This window comes from Neltuma alba, unplaced genomic scaffold (genome assembly GCF_004799145.2).
Source record: "Neltuma alba isolate B1F8T4 unplaced genomic scaffold, ASM479914v2 tig00010918_pilon, whole genome shotgun sequence".
In the NCBI taxonomy this organism is placed as follows: Eukaryota; Viridiplantae; Streptophyta; class Magnoliopsida; order Fabales; family Fabaceae; genus Neltuma; species Neltuma alba.
Window position 1 is genome coordinate 384,106 of NW_021635694.1, and position 24,869 is coordinate 408,974.

General features: G+C 36.0%; 1 long non-coding RNA gene across 1 annotated transcript; it reads left to right on the forward strand.

Moving 5' to 3' along the window:
* Window positions 1-19,272: 19,272 nt before the first annotated feature.
* LOC114759912 (uncharacterized) lies at window positions 19,273-20,381 on the forward strand. Its single transcript, XR_003741987.1, has 3 exons — window positions 19,273-19,311; window positions 19,940-20,046; window positions 20,344-20,381. It is a non-coding gene; the product is annotated as an uncharacterized LOC114759912 (long non-coding RNA).
* Window positions 20,382-24,869: the final 4,488 nt, after the last annotated feature.

Sequence of the window (24,869 nt, forward strand, 5' to 3'; positions counted from 1 at the left end):
GTCAAATAAACCGATAAAGGCCTGACGTTTATAGTAGCTCCTAAATGTAACAATGCTCCTTAATGTGAACCTTTCCTGTGATACAGAGAATGGTATAAGATCCAAGATCTTGGCACTTAATCGAAAGTTTAGCTTTGAATAAGGATGACACATTATCACTTACCTAAATTCTCTTAAGAGGTCTAAACCTTTGCTTATCATTACACAGTTTCTTTAATAATTTAAAGTATTTAGGATTCTCTCTCAAAAATTGAATTATGGGTATATTGATTTCCAGTTTGTTAAACAGAGTGTAAGCATCAGTAACAAACTCAGCATCAAACTTCTTCTTGCTAGAGAAATAAGCTTTAAGAAAAAAGAGATCTTTAGCACATATCTCCTTACTTGAAGGCTTAAAGGCTCCTTGTATGCTAGTCTCTTCTTTGTCCTCTTTTTGCTTGCCCTTGTAGGTTGAGCTCTCCACAGTGCTTTCATCTTCTGGTATAGCTTCATGAGGTACTTGGTCTTGTGCTTGAGTTGACTTCTCTTCTGGATCAGTTTGTGCTCTTGTTCTCAGCATGAGCTCTTCTTCCTTTGAGCTCTCAGATTTGCCAAGCCTCATTAGGAAAAGTGGAGGGCTTTCTACATCTTGATCAGCTTCAGCTTTATCTATCCTTTCACCCTCAAAATGAACCCTTTTACCACTTCTTAGGGTTATAGCATTAAGGGCTTTAGGGTTAACCACCGTGTTGGGAGGAATACTGCCCTCACTTTTTGTGCACATCTGAGTTATCCTTCTGCATCCCTTGCAAGATGGTAGTTATACAAACAAATTTATCACCACTCTCCTTTATTCGCCCCTCTATGTTCATCATCTGTGCAGCCATACTCTTCAAGAGTTGAAAAGTGTCATCCCCTCTTGGCGGTGGTTGAAATACCATGGCATTTTGTGAGGTTGTCACTACTGCTCTTGAGGGATCTTGAAAATTACTTGAGGAAGCTTCAGCATTGTGAAATTGCTTGCCTTGGAATTGATTTGGTCTATTTGCTCCTCCACCCCATTTAAAGTTTGGATGGTCTCTTGTCACACCTTACTTATATAATACCTTAGATTCTATTTAGAATCATTTTAGATCACCTTGGATGGTCTTGAGCTCAAAGATCTCATTTAGGACGTTACTTTTTAGAAATTACTGATCGCTGTGCAATTTTCAGATTACAGGTCCAACTTTGAAAAATCATAACTAATTCTAGAAAAATTGTCTGGAGGTGTTTCAAAATTCTACGAAAAGATCTTTTAATTCTATTTAAGGAAAAAATATCCAATTAGACTTATCCTTGCCCAATTCATACAATTCATTGGATAAATATTACGGTTCATTTGGTAAAATCTGGAACTTCTAGATTCTGTGCCTCAATTTTGAAAATTCATATCTCCTTGTGTACACATCCAATTGAGGTGATCTATCTCTTATTTTAAAGCTTGAGATGTATACTATAAATCTGCCAAATTTTGTGGCTTAACTCGTTTATTTGATAGGTCAAATTGAAACTTAAAACTAACTACTCTAGAACCAATGTTTTATCCTTTCACCTTTGCTTGCTTTAATTCTTTTTATTTCTTTGGCATACACAAATTGGGTTTACCTTTTTCCATTCATGCTCATACATTTTCATACATGCCATAAGCATTCTATGCACATAATTTACAACATAGGAGAATTGTACATTAAACATTAATCTCATTCATTAACATCAATAATTCTCTACTTTCTTCTCCTTGCTTCTCATGCCATTATTGCCCATCATTAATTGACCTAAATGGTTAGTTAGGGAGGGGTGAGATTTGGGAGAATCTCAGTAGCAAACATTAACATATACATGCACAAGATGGATGCTAGTGTATGGTATGTAGTTTTCCATAAACTTAAGTTAACTAGTGACATGCCATCATGCTTTATGCTTGGTATAAAAATGCATGGCCATGGAAACATATTAAAAATAGCATTTCCAGCAATAATCATCATGTCACAGCATCATTCAAACATCAACAAATACAAACCAACACATAAGCAAACCACATCAAGCACATAAAGGGTAATTTCACTACCTTGGACTTCAAGCTTTCCTCTTACTTTTCCTTTGACTCCCTTGACTTTCCAACCATATGGGCATTCGGTCAACATCACCAAACATCCTCTTGGATGTTCCAAGGTCCTAAATATAGTCACATTGATCATACAATCTATTAGGACCAAAAGATTAAATAAAGTTCAAGACTAACCTTCTTGAACTTAACCCTTTTCTCTAAATTTTTGGATTATTGTTTTAGCTTTGTAAAAATTGTTCTCTTAGGCTAATCCTACACAATTTTGCCCAAAGAATCCAAATATGAGCTTAGATTAATGAAAATCCAACTCCTTCCCCAAAGTCAGTGTTGGCCAAAAGAGGGTCATGAAATCCAAAAATTCCAACTTTAATTCTAATGCTTCCAATGCTTGTTCGTTAGGTTTACCCTACACTATTTCCCATTTTAAACCCATTGGAAGCCTTAGAATAATCAAAATCACATTCTAAGTTATAGTTCTCATCTTAGCTGAACCACACCCTAGTGAACCAACCATGAAATCTTTTCAATAACAACCTAAAACCACTTAAAACAACCTTGAATCAAAGTATTTTAACTAAATATAACATCAAAACTTCCACCCCCTAACATCATACATTTTGGCCAGCACTAAACCCTAAAGAAAACCAAACTTTTCAACTGTATAAACCAAGGAATCAAGGCAAGGAACAACATAGAACAACCTACTAACCTTAGATCCAAGCTTGGTTGATCAAAGGAGGTAACTTTCTCTCGGTTGTTCTTCAAGAATCCAAATGGCAAGAGTTTCCCCTAGTGTTCTTCAATTTGGCCGAAAATAAAAGGGGCTTGATGGTTATTTATAAGCCAAACATTAACTAATTGCCATCCAAGTTTAAGGAAATTACGATGATGATGTGTCAAGCTGGATTTCTTCTTGCATCTTCTCTTCCCTTTATTTAAATAAAAAAAGAAATAAATTTTAGAAGTCAAAATCCTCTCCACTCCTAGCTTGACAAGTGGCACAATATAGGCCAAATAAAAAGCAACTGTACCTTTACACTTTATCAGTGCACTTTTCTGGTCCCCTTTCTCAATTTCGGTCTCTTAGAGCACTGATATATTTGTCACATCAGTTTTGTCTCATTCCACCACCCCTTCTCTCCTATTAAATGCCTTCACATGTGCCATGATTGCCTTACATGATGCATTAATGAGCCATCATGACTTTTCTCTTATCCTTAGATATTTTCCTTGATTTACTTGGCTCTCGTATTTTGGGATTTCTTTCTGGCTTTCTAGAGCTCTGAAAATTATCCTGTCTACCCCAAAAATTCCTTCCACTTTTAGAAAAAATCTGTGAATTTTCTCAGACCATAACACTTCCTTTAAGCTCTACATAAAAATCATTTACTAAAATACCCTTTCATCATCATAATCGGCTTTTCAATTTATTAAAGCCATTCTACTAGCCTTTTGGTTACAAGACTAATTTTATAAATTGGTACAACCTTTCAACCATTTAACCTCATTTTTGTGTACATTTTTGAGGTCTTTTGCTATTTTAAGTAATTACCTCAAACAGTATACTTTTTACCAGCCATAACCTCAAATTCCATTTAAGTTGTCTCAGGGGTATTTTTGTTATTTCTCTTCACAAGAGAGTGTTAGGATGTTATTTTCTGTTTTCTAGGATTTTCTTAGAATTTTCTGTGTACTTTCTATTTTTACCCCTTATGGCCGTAACTTTCTGAATTTACAATTTAATCCCTGCTTGGACTTAACTTCATACGACCATCTCTTTGAGGTTTCCAACCTACCCCTTGGCCTGTTTCTAATTTCTTTTCTCTTCTCTTTCTGATCCCTTGAGACTTTACTGGAGCCTCTAGCCTTGATTATACTAGAACCCCTGAAAGCTTTTACTTTCCAATTTAGTCCCTGAAACTGCTTTGACTTCCTTTTTTATCGGGACTTCTTCTCAAAAGGAGCTTAGTAGCCTACCTTCTTTAGGCTACTTCTAGGGCTCTTAGATTTAAAAATTGAGATGTGACAATTCTTCCCCTCTTTTAAAAATTTTGTCCTCGAAATTTTAGGGCTAAATCTCTAGTTTGACTATTACTAAGAGGTTACCCGAGGAGAATGTCCCTTTCTTTTTCCCTATTTACCATGCCTGACTATATCCTAATTAGGGCTTATAACTCTAAAATCTCAAACTGTCCTATGTACTTTAGTATCAACTTTTCCACTTTAATGGTTTCCGCCTACTATCGACCTAACCTTTCTGTCTACTCTGTGCCGTAAGCAACTTCTGCTTCATCAGATGTCAACTGCATCTAATAGATAGGACCCCATTCCTTTATATCTTTTGACAATTTACACTCCTTAGTCATCAGGGTTGCCATTGTAATACCTTCTGCTCAAGGCATCAGCCACTATATTGACCTTTCCCGAATGGTACTTGATCTGGTAGTCATAGTCCTTGAGTAGCTCCATTCATCTTCTCTATCTCATATTTAGCTCTTTCTGATCTTGCAAGTACTTAAGACTCTTATAATCACAGAACAGTTCTATGGTCGCCCCGTACAACTAATGCCTCCATATCTTTAAGGCATAAACAATCACTACTAGCTCCAAGTCATGTGTGGGGCAATTCTCCTGATGAGACTTTAGTTGTCATGAGGCATAGCTGACAACTCTGCCTTCCTGCACCAGTACGTATCCCAATCCTTATTTACTCACATCTATGCAAACTACATACGGTAGTGTTAGATCAGGGACCACTAGTACTAGAGTGGACGTTAGCCTTTATATAAGCTCTTAAAAGCTCGCCTCACACTTACTATTCCACATAAATTGCTAATTCTTCTTGGTAAGCTTGGTTAGAGATTGGGCAATCCCAGAAAAGTCTTGTATAAATCTCCTATAGTAACCTGCCAACCCTAAGAATCTTCTTATCTCTATTACCATCTTGGGTTGTTCCTAGTTACGTACCGCTTCAGCTATACTGGGATCTAAGACCACATCCTTTTACTTAGCTACATGGTCTAGGAATCTAACTTCATTTAGGGCCTGTTTGAGTGACCCTCAAAACCATGGTTTGGGAGGCAAAACCATGGTTTTGGTGAGATGTTACCCAAACAGCATCAATTTTGGGCCAATAATCTAAAACCATGGTTTGGGCCAAAACCATGGTTTTGGAATCCAAAACCATGGTTTCAGGAGAAGTGAATTCATTCTGCTTCTGGCTCAAATTGGAGAGATGATTGTGCCTGTCAGAGTAGATGTCAACAATAATATGACTTTAACATTTCTCAATTATTTTTTTATAAACATATTAAACATTATATCTTATAAACATATATACACACATATATAAACATTATCTTATGTATTATTAATTATGTTGGTAAAAAATATATTATTAACAATTTTATTCTTTCAAATTAAAATATATCATAAAATTTATCTTTTATATAATTATCATATTAACTTATGTTTTTTTAGTAATTTGTATATATAAAAAGTACTTCTGATAACAACTATCCAAACACTCTCACTTCTCAGAATCACTTTTTTACAAAATCTATTCTTCATAGAATCTATTCTTCCCAGAATCTATTCTCCAAAAGCTATTCTCCAAACCATGGTTTGGTTTCATCCAAACACACCCTTAACCAAAACTCACCATTAGTAAGTTTGGCATATAGCTGTTTTTCTTTTAGTGTACTCAAAACAGTCCTTAACTGTTGTTCATGTTCCTCTTAAGATTCAAAGTACACAAGAATATCATCGATAAAGACTACGACAAACTGATCTAAATGTGAGCAAAAATCTGGTTCATATGATCTATGAAAGTAACAGTGGCATTTGTTAACCAATGGCATTGCTAAGGACTCATATTATAACGGGTCCTAAAAGCAATCTCCAGAACATCCTAAACCTTTATCCTCAGCTGGTGGTATCCTGATCATAAATCGATTGTAGAGAGTACCGTAGCTCCAACTAGCTAGTCTAGCAAACTTTTTAGTTGCGGTGTAGGATATTTATTCATTACCATTGCCTTATTCAGCTCTTGATAGTCTGCGCACAACCTTAGACTACCATCCTTCTTCTTAATGAAGAGTACTAAAGAACCTTAGGGAGATATGCTAAATCTAATGAATCTCTTTTCTATCAGCTCCCATATTTGTTTCCTCAACTCCGCCATCTCATTTGGAGTTATTCGGTAAGGTGCTTTTGATATCGTCTTTATAGACCTTACTCAATCCTTTTGTCAACTTTAGACTATCTTTGCTTACCTTAACTTTGTCTTCCATCTTTCTAGACTTAGTGCACTCTTGTTAAAAATGGCTAACATTTCTGGCTTTTACACTCTCTTACATTACTTCCTAGGGTCACCCTTCCTTGGGCTACTCTTGCCTGAGCACGCTTAACTGAATAGTTCTGACAGGAATCTGAGGCACTGATGCTGATGGGCTCAAACCTGGTACTTTACTGTCTTAGACCCTTCTTTACTACCCTTAGTTGCGTCTTTCCAGCTTACATTCTTGACTCTAGCCTCTTCTTAGGGATCTGCCCGTTAATACTCAGTCTATCTCTGTATCACAAAGGGTTCTTTCCGTATCTAGAGCTAGCCTGAATAACTCTTGTTCAGGTCTTATGGCTCTAATTTTCTAACTGGGGCTTTCCTCTTTTAATCAGAAGAAAATTGAGCTTAGCCTAATTAATGATTAGGTTATCTGGAAGGAAGTCATGGGTACTCTCTCCGTACTAGTTTACCACTAAGGAGGTTTCTGTATCTTAAACTCATCCTTGGTTTTTATCTTCCCAAAGAGACACTATACTCTTACTCTTATGGCTCAGCCACTTTCCCTTAGGCTCGGTCTACTGCGACCTTGGGAGCTACTGTGCTCTTCCATAAGCCTCTTTAGTATCCATGAGGACCCTAAAATACTATCATCTATCTGAGCCATATTAAGATCTCTAGGAGACTCTGACCATAGGGTTGAATAATTAAATAAGTCACCTCTACTTAGTTGGTAACTTGACTGATTATTCCCCAAGACTGTTCTAATAGCTACTATCATTCTCTTTGGCCTCATTCAATTCTCCAGGCCACCTATATGCTTTTTTAGGTGCCTAAGCCAATTCGTCTTTGGAGTTCTCTTACTCCTCTAGCTGCTCTTATGGTTCTTAGCTACTTTAGAACGGTACAGGGAGAGGACTTATGCAACTTCTCTTTCCTCTACTTCACTTTTCAGTAGGAGCATACTCTAACATGTATAATGCCTAGTATTCCAATGCAAGGAGTACAAGCTCCTACAGTTGCTATATCTATAGTGTGCCAGCTAGACATCTTATCCCTAAAAAGAGAGCCTCTTATCCTGTTCGCAGTTGATTCTGGAAGTCATGGGGAAAGGACTTATGAGGTTCTCTTCTTTCTCCTTGCTCTTCTCTGTTAAGCTTAGGGACATTTGACCCTAGCTCTGTTCTTGGCTAGCCATACTTCTATTAGGGTAAAGTCAACTCCACTTGTCTTGCCTCGGCTGCTCCCCTTTCCTAGTCAGACAGGGTATCTTGCTCATCTAAAGCAGTGTCAACTTTGACTCGGAGGACAAATCTCCTAATTTCTCTAGGAAGACTCATAGCCAAGAGGATATCCCCTGTGAAGGGTGCCTCTCAATCTAACTCCAAGTGACTAAGTATCTCTTAACATTATCAGGAATATGCCAACCTCATAATGCTAGTTCTCTGCATAGCTATCTGTCTTATTCTTATCTCTTTCTCTTTTTCTTGATCCCCAAGAATTCTGCAAGGGCTATCCATCTTGAGTTTACTATCTCCAAGTTCCTATTTATCTATTCAGGGACTTGAGATAGTTGCCCTGTCATGGTGTCCTAGCCCTAACAAGGCTATAAGAGTTTGTCCAGCTTAAGTGGCCACTACACCCTCTTAGTGGTATACAAACTCAACCCCTAACTATCTTGTTCAACTCCGTATCATTACTCTTCCTCTTGAAGGGGAATCTGATAGCTCTTAAATAGTGTCTACCTCTCTTTTATTCTGATCTCTACTAGTATTGCTCTCATACTCTATCAAGTCTTGCCAAGATACCACCTCAACATCTAAGAGTCACCACTTCCTCTGGTAATCACTTATGTATTTGTTCATCGCCACCAATTTCCTTGGTTCATCATGACGAAACATACTTTCTCTTAACCTCTACTAGTCTTACCTAGATTCGTTCATTGTAGCATTGCCCGCTACCTGAAGGACTTCCATGTCCTAACCTCACTGTGATCCCCAACTAAGTCAGCTACTTCCTTTCAGCCAATTAAGGAAGGGTCTGGCTTACATCTCTAAGCCATTAGCACTTTTGGTTTACCCTATCCTCAGCAAACACTAGTGGTGGAAAGCTATCTTTAGCTCTTTTTAGCTTTATATCCATTTAGGAATTGAAGATAGCTACTTTAATCGTGCCGCCTTAACCTTATATCAAGGCTACACTAACTGTATCTAACTTAGGTTGCCACTTGACCCCTTTTTGCTAGGGTTTAGACTCATACCTCTATCTGTCTTATAAGCCACTATCCCTTTTTCTCTAGAGGGGAAGTCTCTTTATCTTTACACAGTGGCTACCTTCCTCAGCGTATAATTTCTTATCATTATTTTATTTGTACCTTTCTAACTGAGGATCCAAACTTCACTTCTTAAAGATTCTTAATACTTATTTTTCCTAGAGCATTCACCTCCAATCCATAACCGTAGTTGGACATTAGCTAGTATTCCATTACTAGCTCTAACCTGAACTGGGCTTTTCCAAATTCTAGCAGATAGTTCTCTTTTTTCCTATGCCAGAACCTCAGCTCTGATACCAAAAATATCATACCTTACTTATATAATACCTTAGAGTCTATTTAGAATCATTTTAGACCACCTTGGATGGTCTTGAGCTCAAAAATCTCATTTGGGACATTACTTTTCGCAAATTACTATTCACTGTGCAATTTTCAGATTACAAGTCCAATTTTGAGAAATCATAACTAATTCTAGAAAAATCGTATGGAGGTGTGTTAAAATTCTATGAAAATTTATTTTAATTATCTTTAAGAAAAAAATATCCAATTGGACTTATCCTTGCCCAATTCGTACAGTTTATTGGATAAAGATTATTGTTTATTTGGTAAAATCTGGAACTTCTAGATTCTTTGCCTCAACTTTGGAAATTCATATCTCCTTGTGTACATATCCAATTGAGGTGATCTACCTCTCATTTTAAAGCTTGAGATGTGTACTATAAGTTTGACAAATTTTGTGGCTTTACTCATTCACTTGATAGGTCAAATGAAAGCTTGAAACTAATTACATTAGAACCTATGTTTTATCCTTTCACCTTTGCTTGCTTTAATTCTTTTTATTTCTTTCGCATACATAACTTGGCTTTACTCTTTCCCATTCCTGCTCATACATTTTTATACATGCCATAAGCATTCTATGCACATAAATTGAGGCATCCATAAACATAATTTACAACATAGGAGAATTGTACATTGAACATTAATCTCATTCATTAACATCAATAATTCTCCACTTCTTCTCCTTACTTCTCATGCTATTATTGCCCATCATTGATTGACCTAAATGGTTAGTTAGGGAGGGTGAGATTTGGAAGAATCTTAGTAGTAAACATCACCACATACATGCACAAGATGCATGCCAGTGTATGGTATGTAGTTTTTCATAAACTTAAGTTAACTAGTGACATGCCACCATGCTTTATGTTTGGTATAAAAATGCATGGCCATGAAACATATTAAAAATATCATTTCTAGCAATAATCATCATGTCACAACATCATTCAAATATCAACAAATACAAACCAACACATAAGCATACTGCATCAAGCACATAAAGGGTAATTTCACTACCTTGGACTTTAAGCTTTCCTCTTACTTTTCCTTTGACTCCCTTGACTTTCCAACCATATGGGTCAGCATCACCAAACATCCTCTTGGATGTTCCAAGGTCCTAAACATAGTCACATTGATCATACAATCTATTAGGACCAAGAGATTAAATAAAGTTCAAGACTAACCTTCTTGAACTTAACCCTTTTCTCTAAATTTTTGGATTATTGTTCTAGCTTTGTAAAAATTGTTCTCCTAGGCTAATCCAACAATTTTGTCCAAGGAATCCAAATATGAACTTAGATTAATGAAAATCCAACTCCTTCCCAAAAATAGTGTTGGCCTAAAGGGGGACATGAAATCCAAGAATTCCAACTTTAATTCCAATTCTTCCAAAGCTTGTTCTTTAGGTTTAGCCTACACCATTTTCTATTTTAAGCCCATTGGAAGCCTTAGAATCATTAAAATCACATCCTAAGTTATAGTTCTCATCTTGGCCTAACCATACCCTTAGTGAACCAACCATGAAATCTTTTCAATAACAACTTAAAACCACTTGAAACAACGTTGAATCAAAGTATTTTAACTAAATACAACATCAAAACTTCCACCCCCTAACATTATACATTTTGGCCAGCACCAAACCCTAAAGAAAACAAACTTTTCAACTGTATAAACCAAGGAATCAAGGTAAGGAACAACATAGAACAACCTACTAACCTCAAATCCAAGCTTGGTTGATCAAAGGAGGTAACTTTCTCTCAGTTGTTCTTTAAAAATCCAAACGGCAAGAGTTTCCCCTAGTGTTCTTCAATTTGGCCAAAAATGAAGGGGGCTTGATGGTTATTTATAAGCCAAACATTAACTAATTGCTATCCAAGTTTAAGGAAATTACGATGATGATGTGTCAAGCTAGATTTCTTCTTGCATCTTCTCTTCCCTTTATTTAAATAAAAAAAAGAAGTATATTTTAGAAGTCAAAATCCTCTCCACTCCTAGCTGGACAAGTGGCACAATATAGGCCAAGTAAAAAGCAAGTGTACCTTTACATTTTATCAGTGCACTTTTTCGATTCCCTTTCTCAATTCCAGTCTCCTAGAGCACTGATATATTTGTCACATCAGTTTTTTCTCATTCCACTACCCTTCTCTCCTATTTAATGCTTTCACATGTGTCATGATTGCCTTACATGATGCATTAATGAGCCATCATAACTTTTATCTTATCCTTAGATATTTTCCTTGATTTACTTGATTCTTGTCTTTTGGGATTTCTTTCTGGCTTTCTAGAGCTTTGAAAATTATTCTGTCTACCCTAAAAATTCTTTCCACCCTTAGAAAATCTATGAATTTTCTCAGGCCATAACACTTCCTTTAAGCCTTATAAAAATCATTTACTAAAATGCCCTTTTATCGGCATAATCAGCTTTTTAATTTATTAAAGCCATTCCAATGGCCTTTTGGTTATGGGACTAATTTTATAAATTAGTACAACCTTTCAATCATTTAACCTTATTTTTGTGTACATTTTTGAGGTCTCTTGCTATTTTAAGTAATTACCTCAAACAGTATACTTTTTACTGGCCATAACCTCATAAATTCCATTTAAGCTATCTCAGGGGTATTTTTGTTATTTCTCTTTACAAAAGAGTCTTAGAATGTTATTTTCTGTTTTCTGAGATTTTCTTAGAATTTTCTGTGTACTTTCCATTTTTACCCCTGATGGCCGTAACTTTCTGAATTTACAATTTAGTCCCTGCTTGGACTTAACTTCGTACGACCATCTCTTTAAGGTTTCTAACCTACCCCTTGGCTTGTTTCTAATTTCTTTTCTCTTTCTGAGCCCTTCAAACTTTACTAAAGCCTTTAGCCTTGATTATACTTGAGTCCCTGAAAAACTTTTACTTTATAATTTAGTCCCTGAAACTGCTTTGACTTCCTTTCTCATATTTGGGACTTCTTCTCAAAAGGGGCCTAGTAGCCTACCTTCTTTAGGGTACTTCTAGGGCTCTAGATTTAAAAATTGAGATGTGACATCTCTTCAACCAGGGTTATAGGTATTTGAGTAGGGGTCCCTCTTCTGATATTGCCCCTCTTTTCCTTGGTAGTGTACATCGGGGAATCACAAACACCACAACTTGTAGCCACTAAAGCAATAGATTGTGGCTTGTTGAAGCAGAGACTTTCAACAGTTTTTGCAAGCTTGGACATGTCTTGTGCTAGCTTGACCAACAATGGATTCCATTCAATTTTGTGGTCCCTTTGATCCCTTGAGCTTACATACTGTCAGTTAAGAGCAATGGTCCTTGTTAATTCCCATGCAGCTCGTGGTTCCATATTCTCCACAGATCTATTCACAGCGGTATCCAACACTTGTGCATCATATGTCAACAATCCATTGTAGAAATATTATAACAAGTGCTCTTCCAAAATTTGATGATTGGGGCACCAAGTAAGCATTTCTTGAAACTGACTCCAGAATTCAAAGAATGACTCGAACGGCTCTTGCTTAGCTGTAGAAATTTCCTTACGGGCGGCTAAAATATTGGTGGAGGAGAAATATTTATCCAAAAATTCTTTCTTCAGACTAGTTTAAGGTTCATAAGCATTGTCCATATAGAGTGGCAGGTTTATGTACCATTCTTTAGCTTTTCCCTCTAGGGATAGGTGAAACACCTTCCATATAACATCATTGATGTTTGCCCCCATTGGCTTCATAGACAAGCACTACATGTAGAGAGTACAGAGATGAAGGTACGAGTTTTCTCCTACAAGACTATGAAATTTAGGTAGTGAGTGGATCAATTGACCTTTAAATTCAAAATCTGCATTAAAAGTAGGGAAGGCACCAGGCATAGGATCAAAATTTCCATCAGATTGAGTTAATTCCTTGATAGTTCTACCCCTAGGTTGTCCATGCACTACCAGAAAAAAGACTTTTAACGACAGTTATTAAGGGTTTTTCACCGTGGTTTTGAAGGCACAATGGATATAGTCGACGTTGAAAGGTAAATAAAACACGGTGGTTGAAAACCATTATGAAAAATTAACTTTCCATGGTGGTTTAGTTAATAACCACTGTGGTAAATTTTTTTAGCAATGTTATTCAAATAACCGCTGTTAAAAACTTAACTATTTTTTTTTTAATAATACTACGTGAATTTCTTTTTACCTCCCTGTAGTTTAGAGTTCCAAATAAATCTAGGCAATGTAGAATATGCAGAACAATTTCAAAATGACCATATGAACAAATAATCAACTAGCTAGTTAATATATACATACAACGCAACGAGCATGCATTGAAATTTCTTTTAACATAGGCACAACGCTTACAAGGGAGTCTGTCTAGGCAGGATAGAAACCAATCCTATAACTGGATCGTTATGCCCAAGAATGCTCGACTATTAATGACATGAACAGCTAAATCTTCAAAGCCCACATAAAGAGCACACGGTATTCTATTGTCTTTGATAGGGTCAGGGCTAGGGTCAGGGTCAGACACTGTCAGTTGCTGCATTTGATTATTACTGCCCTTCCACTTTTTATCACAGGTGAACCCTAAAACATAATATGAAATTAGTTAAGATACATTAAATAAGTTTAAATAGATCAAATGAACCTTTAGAATATTTGAAAAGATGTGTGATTATTACCTAGGAAGGTTCAAACACTAGGGGTATCTGGAATTCAGTCATGCCCATCATCATCATAGCCTGTTAAAACTTGGCGTCGAACCCCTCACGTATCTTTTGCATCTCCGCCTTGTGTTGTTCACTGAGTTCAGCTCAAACTCTCTTCGTTTCTTCATGTAATCATTGGTCAAGCTCCTCTTTAGATACCATGTTAGCAGAGAATGATCCAATGCTTTTTCGTGAACCAGAGCGAAAAAACTATTTAATACCAATTCCTTTAGGGGGCCCTCTGACTCTGCCGGGATGGTAAGCTTTTCCAATGGTAATGGCCAAGATATCCATCCGTCCTTGAGGGACGAATGTACCTTGGGATAATTGCTCCTCAAGTGTATCCTGTAACATTAAAGCAACAAATTCAATTTAAGATAATTGAAAAAAGCAATTAATGAAGCATAATGTATAAATATTACTTACAATCCTCTTAGCAATAGCAGCAGACTATAGAGTAATATATTGACCCTTTTTAATCCTCGCCTCCTTCCACTTTTCTTGGTGAGAAGGATGCTGAATGGGTGGAATGTAGGCAATAGGATATGAAGCAGCAGCTATCTGTGCATTTTTCATCTACTCCTCTATCATACTTCTTTCCAACCCACCATACCCTACACAAGACATGGTATGTGGGTACAAATTTTCCTTAGATATTTGCTTGTTCTTCTAACTCAATGCCTATGATAATGAAACAAATTCAACATAGTTTAGTTAAATAAAACATGAACTGATTAAAAACTACGTTTGAAGAAACCAAACCTGAAATACAGGGTCTTCACATTGCTTCACAAAACTCTCCTATGCCTCGTCACTAATAAACTGGTATCGTTTCTTAGGATACTCACCCTTTCTTTTTTCACGAATATAGTCTTTTGTAAGCATGGATTTAAAATCCCTCTACTATTCATCAAGTTGCTTAAATAGATGGTCTCTCATTTGCTCAATGGCGGAAATATCAAATGTTAGCTGTAATACAATAGCAAAGGGTTACAAGTAAATAAGCAATTATAATTAAAAAAATAGAGAAAAGAATTCATAATATACCAAGATATCCTCCCAAATGTTTTGCTTCAAATCTTTGTCTAACTTTTTCTAGCTAGGAATGTCAATCCCAATCTTACTGCGTGCGATGTAACCCACATAACTAGTAATTGAGCCCTAGTCTTTTTACAAGCTTCAAATCATCATCAAACTCCACTGTAATCCTTATGGGCTGTATGGCCTCATCACATAAAGCCAAATGCCTCATACGGGTTGGCCCTCTACCCTTTCTCTGGCTAGTAAAGAGCTGTTATCGCTAGAACCCTGTTCATCGGATCTGTCCATTTCCTATTCAAAGAACAACTAATTAATAAATGTAAGAATAAGAAATATCAAGTTAATATAAAACATTAAGTATATTTAACAAAAAAAACATCATATTATGAATAATAATAAATATGAAATGAATTTAATAAGAAACACCAAATAATTTATTTAGGCCTTACAATGATTATCCTCCCAAATTCCTTCACAATGATCATCCCTAACAGTATAGTCATTATAACACCTTACTTTTATACCAATTAACTTGCCTTGCTGCAGCATTTGGAATCACTTTTGAAGACTACAAGTTATGAAAAATGAAGTTTGAAAATTTTCTTTTTCGGATTACTATTCATTGTAACCCTAAAACATGGCAACTTTGAGAATTCATAACTAATTGTAGAAAAATCGTAATCGAGTGATTCCAAGTTCTATGAAAAGCTCTTTGGATAAAATTTTGAGAAAAAAATAGTTTTTAGACTGATTGCCTTGAAATTTGAGCCCAGTTTTCTTTGAAAATTTTATTGTTCGTTTGGTCATTTTTTGGATTTTTACCTTATTTTTGTCCAACTTTGAAAAGGCTTCTACTCGGTTATTAGAATCGGGAAAACTGCCTCTCATTTTAAAGAGAAAAATCAGATCTCTTTTCTCACCAAATTTCATAACCTAACTCACTCATTTGCTCAAATGGTCGTTGGTCAAACTTTGGTCCATTTTAGTTGACTTTTTACCCCCTTAGAAGGGTAATTTAACTCAATTGACCATTTACCATCATAACATACTCTCATTAACTATACTAGCGATTTCTAACATGTTTGGACTATTCTAATCATGCTTGTATACTTCTAACCTTAATCATACTGTTGAAAACTTATAGTATGCTTATCATTACATTCTTCCAAAATAGAAAGGTTCAAAGGCATATAAAGTCACTATGGCTTACTACCTCTTCAGGTAAGAGCCAACTCCCTTCCTTTGCCCTTGAATGTTGAAAGCCCTAGGGTTTGTTTAAATATTGGGGTAAGATTCTTGAGGAATCTTAGTAGCAATTGCATACTGATGAAGCCTTGTCGTTAGGGGCTCTCAAAAATACTAGAATTAAGCTTGGAAGTGCAGTGGCTCAACCCTAGGTCATTCTTCTCAAGGAGGCTTGTTGTTCAAGAGTTTTGTCAATTAAATGCCTTCACAAATTATTAACAGTGGAAGTGATCTAGTTATTTATATTGATTTTCTGGCTTTGCAAATGTAGAATGTAAATGTTTGTATCTTTTGGTTTATCTAAGTGAGAAATTGTGAAGTGAATGAGTGATAGAATATCAGATATGAGTGAAGTGTTCTCCTGGAAATGTGCTCTACCTTCCTAGTCCACTTATGGATGCAGGAGTTCAACAACCAAATCAAGACTTGGCCAACAACTCGCTGGGCTTCCTCACTGTCAAGACTACAACTCGTATGAATCAACAACAAGGCTAGAATCGTTTGGTTTAGAAAAAATAAAATGATAAATCAATCCTCCTGTGACAATCACAACCGTGCATTGTCTTAAAAATATGTTGAATTGATTATGAGAACTGAAACAACTTGTCCAGAAACCACAATGCAATACGACTAAGGAATCAGAAGGAACAATCTCAACTTGATCTTGTAAATGAATATCATTCTACTAATCCTAATCAGATTCAACAACTCTAGTGAAAGAGTAAATCAAATCAAATCCTGAACTACAACTTGAATTGAACAACTCGCTCAATCATTCTATAGATTCAGACCAGAGCTAAGAATCTAGAAGAAACTCCCTTCAATTGAATCAGGAACTCAGGCTTGCTTCATTTCTAGGACGAACACGGACGCTTAGCTGCTCATGGCTGTAAGGAGAACTACACTGAGATGCTCCCAAATCCTCATGGCAGAACTTGACGGAAGGAGATTGAGATGGTGGTGAGATATGGATGAAGAAAAATGGACGATGATCCCGAGAGAGTGTGTCGATCCCCCATCAATCTCATTCTTTCCATTTTGTAACTAACGCCCTCCATCTGGTTAGGATCCACGCCTTTCAGGATGGAGCTCCATGATCCGGGTCATCCAATTTCCTCCTCCCGCATTGTTCGATCGTTTCTGGTTTAATTTGCTGATATGCGTCATCCGCCGCGGCGCCTTTGCCCATCCGCCGCGGCGCCTGTCCTGTACGGTGTCGTTTTGATTAGTGACCTGCGCTTCATGTAGACATCAATCCGCCGTGGCGCCTCTGATCATCCGCCGCGGCGCCTTTCACCGAGAGTCCCTTGGAAATCCGCCGTGGCGCCTTCCCAAATCCGTTGTGGCGCCTTAGACAGAACTAAAACTCCCTGAAATTCACACCAAAGCAGGGATCAAAAGTACACACAAATAAAATCATATAAAAACATGTAAAAACACTTGCAAAACCTCACAATTCCTCTCACCAACTCTTATGCACAATGGAAGCTAATTATGCCCAAAGTATGCAAATATAGATGGCAAAAGCATGAGTTTAGGGCTAGAAATGTATGCAAATAATGAGACTTATCACATACATCATCAAGGTCACACAATACATTGTAAATCAAGCTACATGCATGCATACTTTAACTTTATGTTCATGCTATGGGAAGGACATATCATCATAAACATTCATGGCACTCAACATAGCATAAGCCAAGGCATAAATTGCATGGAGGCAACATCATATAACATAACATTCTCATCCACCTCATAGTATAACAAGTTAGCAAAACACATAGCCATAATCTTACAAAGTAAAGTGACACTTTAATATAATGGATTGCAAAGCTACCTTGAATGCTTTCCTTCCCCTTAAACTCTTTCCTCTTGACTATATCTTTTTCCCTTTGTTGTGTATAGCCTATTAGGCAACCAATGACACAATATTAAGCATTATTACTGTAACATCCCAAATTTTGGCTCATAGATACAAGTAATAGCACAAGGAAAGGATGATTACTAAGTCCAATGCAACGAAAGTCCCGGATATCCCTCGGAAGAAAAAAGAGAATTTCCAAGGGCAAATGTGTAAAACAAAAGTGTTCAGGGACTAAAGAATGACGAACTAGAAACAACTAAGGGCCAGAGGTTATGCCAAAAACTTGCAAGAGATGGTTCCGAAGGTTAGGCCTAAGGAGGGACCAAATTGCAAAGAAAAGATTCCTTGGCCATGAAGGGACCTAATTGTAAATAATAAAAGTTCTGATTGGCCAATGCTCAGAGTTAGCGAAAAGGGCCCAAATGACTTACAAAAATTCCAGAAAAATGGGAATAGGAACCTGGAGCTGATATAAGGCTAGAAATGACGGAAATGCCCTAAAGTCATTTCAGGTTTTTGAGCAATTTGAGATAGTAACTCAAATTGAATTATTTAAGGTACGAAGCGGCCTCAAATAATCAAGAAAAACTGGGGAACAGTAGTTGAAGAATTTACACAGATTGTAAAATTAATTATAACCCCAAAAACTGACAAGGTTAGCTTTAATTGAATTTAAAGCCTATTTATACCCTATCCGGGGAAAGTCAAATTTCCTGTCTACGGTTTGACTTTGGACCCGAGAAAAATTAGAGGAATACCCTGTGATGAAAGGGAAAGAATGAAACCCAGAGACAGACCAACAGAGTTACGAGCCGATAGGAAAGAATTCGGCAAAATCGACTCCGATTGAATATTAATTATTAATATTTTGGGGAAATGAGAAAGAAGTATGATTCCCCTATGAATGTTATTAGAAGAGTATGAGAATGTATTTTGAAGATGAAAAATGTGCTAAACCATGTCCCAGAGGTATCGGGTAAGTCAGGACCCGAGAAAGTACCTATTATGATGTAAACCGGTAAGATAGGTGGAGGAATATTTTTGGATGAATTTATGCACGAATTTTGTATGATTTTCCTCCCTATCATATTGCCATAGGGGCATGAGGATATGTGTGGAAATGTGTAAAAAGATTAAGGACATATTAGGATGAAAGAAAGGATTTTAAGTAAGGTGATTAAGAAGTTTAATCAAGGTAATTAAGAAAGTTAACCATGGTTAAGTTAATTAACCATGATGACATAAGCCTAAGATATTTAGCAAGATTTCTTGATGAAGAAGCCAAGATCAAGGGCTAGGATTAATTTGAAAATCAAGGGCCAAGATCTAATCTTGCAAAATAAGATCAATGGCTAAGATTTCTCCTAACTCCCTATATATATCCCTTCCCCCACAAGCTTGATATTTTCGTCCACCATAAGAGATAGGAGAAGGAAAAACAAAATGGAGAGAGGAAGAAGGAGAAGAGGAAGAACTCATGATCCTAAGGCCATCCAAGCTTCAAATCAAGGTATGTTCATGGATTTTGATCTAGTTTCTACCTCCCTTGGTATTTTTGAGCTTAGATGTTGGTTTGGTTGGGTTTTTCATGGTTGAAACCTAGGGAGGAGGTGCTGCACGAAATTGTTCAGAATGGGAGAAGATGAAATTGAAGTCATAAACATGTTTAAAGGCTTGAAAACAACAAGAATCAATTGGTTTGATGTTGGTTCTTCAAGAAATCCAACTTCCCCTTTCATTTGTGTATGATTCTTCCATGGCTGGTTCTTTATGTTGGGTCTGGAATTTGATGATTTTGATGCTTCCAATGAGTTTAAATGATGATTTTTTTTAGGGATATATGTAGAAAACATGTTTGGAAGCATTAGAATTGGAAATGAAAATTTTGGACCTAAGGCACCTATGTTTCGACCAAACCAGAACAAGGGGGAAGGAGTTGGATTTTGATTGTTTTGAACTTGGAAATGGATTCTACATGCAAATTTTATGTGGGAATAGCGTGTGGAATTAATTTTAGAATGATTGGAAAATAAATCTCAAAAGTTAGAAACAAAGTGTGATCAAGTAAGAGACAAGTGTGGAATAGGTTGATAACTTGGTCCTAATTGATGTTTCGCGTAATGTGTTGATGTGTTTAGGACCTTGGAACATCCAAGGGGATGTCTTGTTTATGTCAACCGAAGGCTCAAACACTTGGAAGGTTAGGGAAAGCAAACGGAAAGCAAGAGGGAAGCTATGTTACAAGGTAGTGAACTTACCTATTTTGTGTGCTTGATATGTATGCTTGCATGATGTTATTATGTTGCCATGATGTGACTAAGTTATGATGAAATGTTGCAAAGTTATGTTGCAAGTTTCTGTTATGTTTTGCCTTGGCAATATGTTATGAAAGCATGAAATGCTTTAGCTTACTTTCCATGGCATTCCTATGATGATGTTATGATAACATGTTGTGCATTTGCCTTATGTCTTGCATGCTTATGGGTATTGTTTGCTACTGAGATTCTCCCGAATCTCACCCTCTCTTAACAACCCCTAATAGGTATAAAGGGCATGGAGGAAAAGTCAAGGATGAGGAATGCAGGATTGATGGAAGAAGTCAAGAACATGTTATGGTCTTATAACATGTTAAGTTATAACATAGTTTATCAATTTATGTTTGATATGCCATGTATGTGGAATGATGATATTAAATGTTCATGATATGTAAAATGGTATGAGGTTATGTATGAAGATATTATGAGGATTTATAGCATGACAAGAGGTGGAGAATTAAATTGTTTATAAAGATTGAATTAAGTTGAAGGGATAGGATGAGTCACGAATTGGTGCCAACGATGAGGCAGATCAAATGAATTAATTTAGATATGAAATTTGGTGACTATACAGGACACATCCTAAGCTTTAAAACAAGTGGTAAATCACGAAAAATGGATGTGTATGCTAAGAAATATGGCTGTTCAAAGTCAAGACAGGATTTCTGAAAAGTACTGTTTCGACCACTTGAACAGTAATATTTAACGAATAAACTGTACTAATTGGCAAGGTTTGAGCCCTGAAAGTTATTTTTCCCTTGTAGAAGATTGAAAGAGCTTTATGTGAAAATTAGAATCGCTCCGTTCTGATTTTTATAGAATTAGTTATAATTTTTCAAAGTTGGACCTGAAATCTAGAGTTTAAACAGTGAAAAGTAACCCGAGTAATTATGTTGAAAATTTTAATCCACGGGCTTGTACTTTGACCTGCTTGAACCATAACACTTACAAATGCATACTCTAAGGGGTTAAAGGTAGGATGTTTCAATTACAGCTCCATAACTTAACATAACCCCCTAAACCCACTTTTTCTTGATTTTTAGGGTTTATTTTTCTAGCTTTGATTCTTGAACTTTCTTGGGCCTTTTCTACATAATTCTTCATGTAGAATCTATTTATTATATTATTTTTATAAAAATCCAATCCCTTCCCATTGAACTTGACTTGGCCGAACACTATATATAATCATAGGGAAAAGGATTTTCAACAAAACTAACATGTAATCACTTAATCCTTAACCTTTAACCATACATAACCTAAACAATTTCTATCCATTTTGATGAATTTGGACAGTACTTCCCTCTTAGGAAAATGACTTTCCATCATCATCAAAATAGCATAAAACCATCATATCACCATTATAACTTGAAATAGAAGAGTTGTAGAACCTTACCTTGCTTCCAAGTGACTTCCTCTCACTAGAACTCTTCTCTTTCTCTCTCTAAATGAAATTTTATAAGAGCTTCCCTACTTGAATGGCCTTGCACAAAATGAACATGTGGGGGGTATTTATAGGCTCTATATTTCCATTAATTTCACACATGCCCTTCTTGCATAAGACTTGGTCTTGGCCTTCCAATTTTTACCTCTTTCCAAATGTACAAATCTTAAGCTATGTGGCCTAATATGTTGACACTTGGATGGTGAGTCATTAAGGCTTATGTCATCTCTTCTTATCCATTAAGATTAATTAGGCTTTAATCAAGGTTAACTCTCTTGATTCATTGATTAACTTAACTAATTACCCTTCTAGAAGCTTTTGACTTTTCAAAGATAGATGGTTGAATCCTAGCCATCCAATGAACCATGCTTGCCATGTGTCAAGATCTTATGGAAGATGACTTAACCATAATCATCTTACATAACCCTAATTAGATTTTAATCTAACTTGATTTATTATTTTGCTTTTTCTTTTTCTTTTTATTTTCTTTTTTCGTTTCTTAGCCAATTTAGGCATGACATGTGTCCTTGATATTCTGTCAGAAATTTTACCACCTCGGTTGTCCTGATAGTCCATTAAGTCTTAATATAATATTAGTTTATTTTATCTGATAGCTGAAAAATTCTAGCATCTCAGAATTCTTATATCAACTCACCATTAATTATATCTTAGTAAAAGAAACTTTTCTAATTAATTTCATAATTTTTCTGCCCCTATAACTCTTTAAATTGCCATTTCTGTAAAAACAGACAATCTACCGATATTAATTTAGCTTTAAATTCAATTAAAGCTAACCTCCACATCATTTAGGGCTAGAAATAATTTTACAAATCTCCACAATTCCTAAATGAATTTTCTTTAATTTTTCATAATTTTCTAAGATTTCTAGGTGTTTTTAATAATTAATATTAGCCAATTTTCCTTAATTTAGCCAAAATATTAATACTAAAAAATTAATTTTTTAATAAATTATTTTCAACCTGTATTTACTTCCCAGACCTCAAATACCATTCTATGGCATTAATTCTATTTTCCATGATTTAATGAAAATTTTTAGGATTTTTGAACACTAATTATGATAATGCCTTTTGTAGACCAATCATTTCAAAAATGACAATTTAGTCTTTTTCCAGTTTTCACTTCAATTGTTGTGCTGTCTATCTATCTTTTATCTCACCTAACCTTGGTCAACCCTAATTCCTTCATTAATCATGTTAAAGATACCAGCGTGTGACATATTTTTCTATTTCTGGATTAGAAATTTTAGGATGCTACAGTCATCATATACCAAATCTAATTCAACTGTTTTAAGTCGAGTAGCTATGAAAGGCGGGATGTCATCAAGATTAAACTTTGAGTCATCATAATCTCCACCAACTCCTTGCCTCTTACCTTGAGGCATGATAGACAATTTCTTCTTTGCTAGATTGGAAACATAAAACACTTGTTTCGCTTGATTTGCTAAAATAAATGGCTCACCTCTATATCCAGACTTCTCAAGATGAACAAAACAAATCCAAATTCTTTATTTACTTGCACAGCATTACTATTAACTCACTTACATTTCAAGACAGGAACTTTAAACTTGGTATAAGTAACCTCCCATATCTCTTCTATTATTCCATAATAGGATATTGCTATCAATGTTGGGTTTTTATCTTTAGAACTAGCAAAATGTATAGCTTCAGCTACTACTATCACCCTACTGTTCTGCATGGTACTCTTATTGTCTTGGATTTTTATGTAAAATGAATAACCATTTGTGTCATATCCGCCCCAATGCAAAACCTCAAAATAAGGCCTTGCAGCTAGTCTCTGTATTGTCTCAAAAGGATTGCCATCTTTTAACACTTCTTGCTTGAACCACTCTGTAAATGACTTATTATGTTCATTAGCTAGTTGCATATCATTCTTTCTTGGATTCAAGTTCTTCAACATATTCTTGTGAGTATTCAAGTAAGGCAAAACTTCATCCGTGTTGTTTAAAATGTATAGATGTGCCTGCATTACAACTTCTCTTGACATAGACCTTACTATGACACCCGGTGTTCCCTTACTTCTCCCCTAATCATGTCGAGATTGAGGAAGTTCAACTGCCTTTACCCTATCAAGATATGCATTATAAAACTCAATTGTCTCCTCAGCTACATATCTCTCAACAATCGATACCTCAGGCTGATAAGGATTCTTAGAGTACCTTTTTAGGATTTTCATGTATCTCTTAAATGGGTACATCTACCTTAAATACACAAGGCCGTAAAGTCTTATATCTCGTATAAGATGAGCTATCAAGTGGACCATAATGTCAAAAATGATGGAGGACAGTGCATTTTCAATTAGGAGAGGATCACATAACCTTCATTTTCTAATTCATCTAACTCAATAAGATCAATGACTTTGCTGCAAATGGCACTAAAAAACATACAAAGTCTTGTAACAGTACTTCTCACATCGGTTTTCATAATGCCTCGAATAGCAAGTAGAAGTAATTGTTGCATCAACGCGTGACAATCATGAGACCTCATCCCCGTTATCTTCAAATCTTGCATTGAAACAAGTTTGTTCAAATTAGAAGAATAACCTTGTGTGACCTTAATGCTATTGACAAAACCATATAAACTTATTTTCTCTTCTTTTGATAATGTGTCTACAGCTGGATGTAAATAAGCCCTCTTACCATCTCTTTCTTGTGGGTGGAGGTGTTTTCTTATTCTAATTTTGACTAAGTCTCGTATTGCATTGATTCCATCCTTAGTTTTTCTACTTATATGTGAAAGTGTACCAACAAGGCTCTCAGACACATTCTTCTCCAAATGTATCACATCTAGGCTATGTCTCATATCAAGACTTTGCCAATATGGAAGATCGAAAAAAGATCGATCTTTTTTTTTCGTAAATTCCTCTCACCGGCAGTCTTCTTCTTTTTACTAATGACCACATTAATTCCCTCTACCCATTCATAAACTTCTTCTCCAGCTAATGGTATTGGAGCTATTTGATATTCTTGTGAGCCGTTAACAGCCTCCTTCAACCTATGGTAAGGGTGGTGTTGACTAAGAAACATTCTGTGACCAAGATAGATCGTCTTCCTGCCATGTTTAAGTTGCATGTAGTGGGTGTCTCCTTCGCATATCGGACATGCTTTATGCCTCTTAACACTGTATCCTAACAAATTTCCATATGACTTTTTATGGTGGTGAAGATCATGGCACGTAAATTGAAGGTCTCTTGTTTATATACATCGAACACATCAACATGTTCTTCCCATAATTTCTTCAGATCCTCAATCAAAGGTGCCAAATACATATCGAT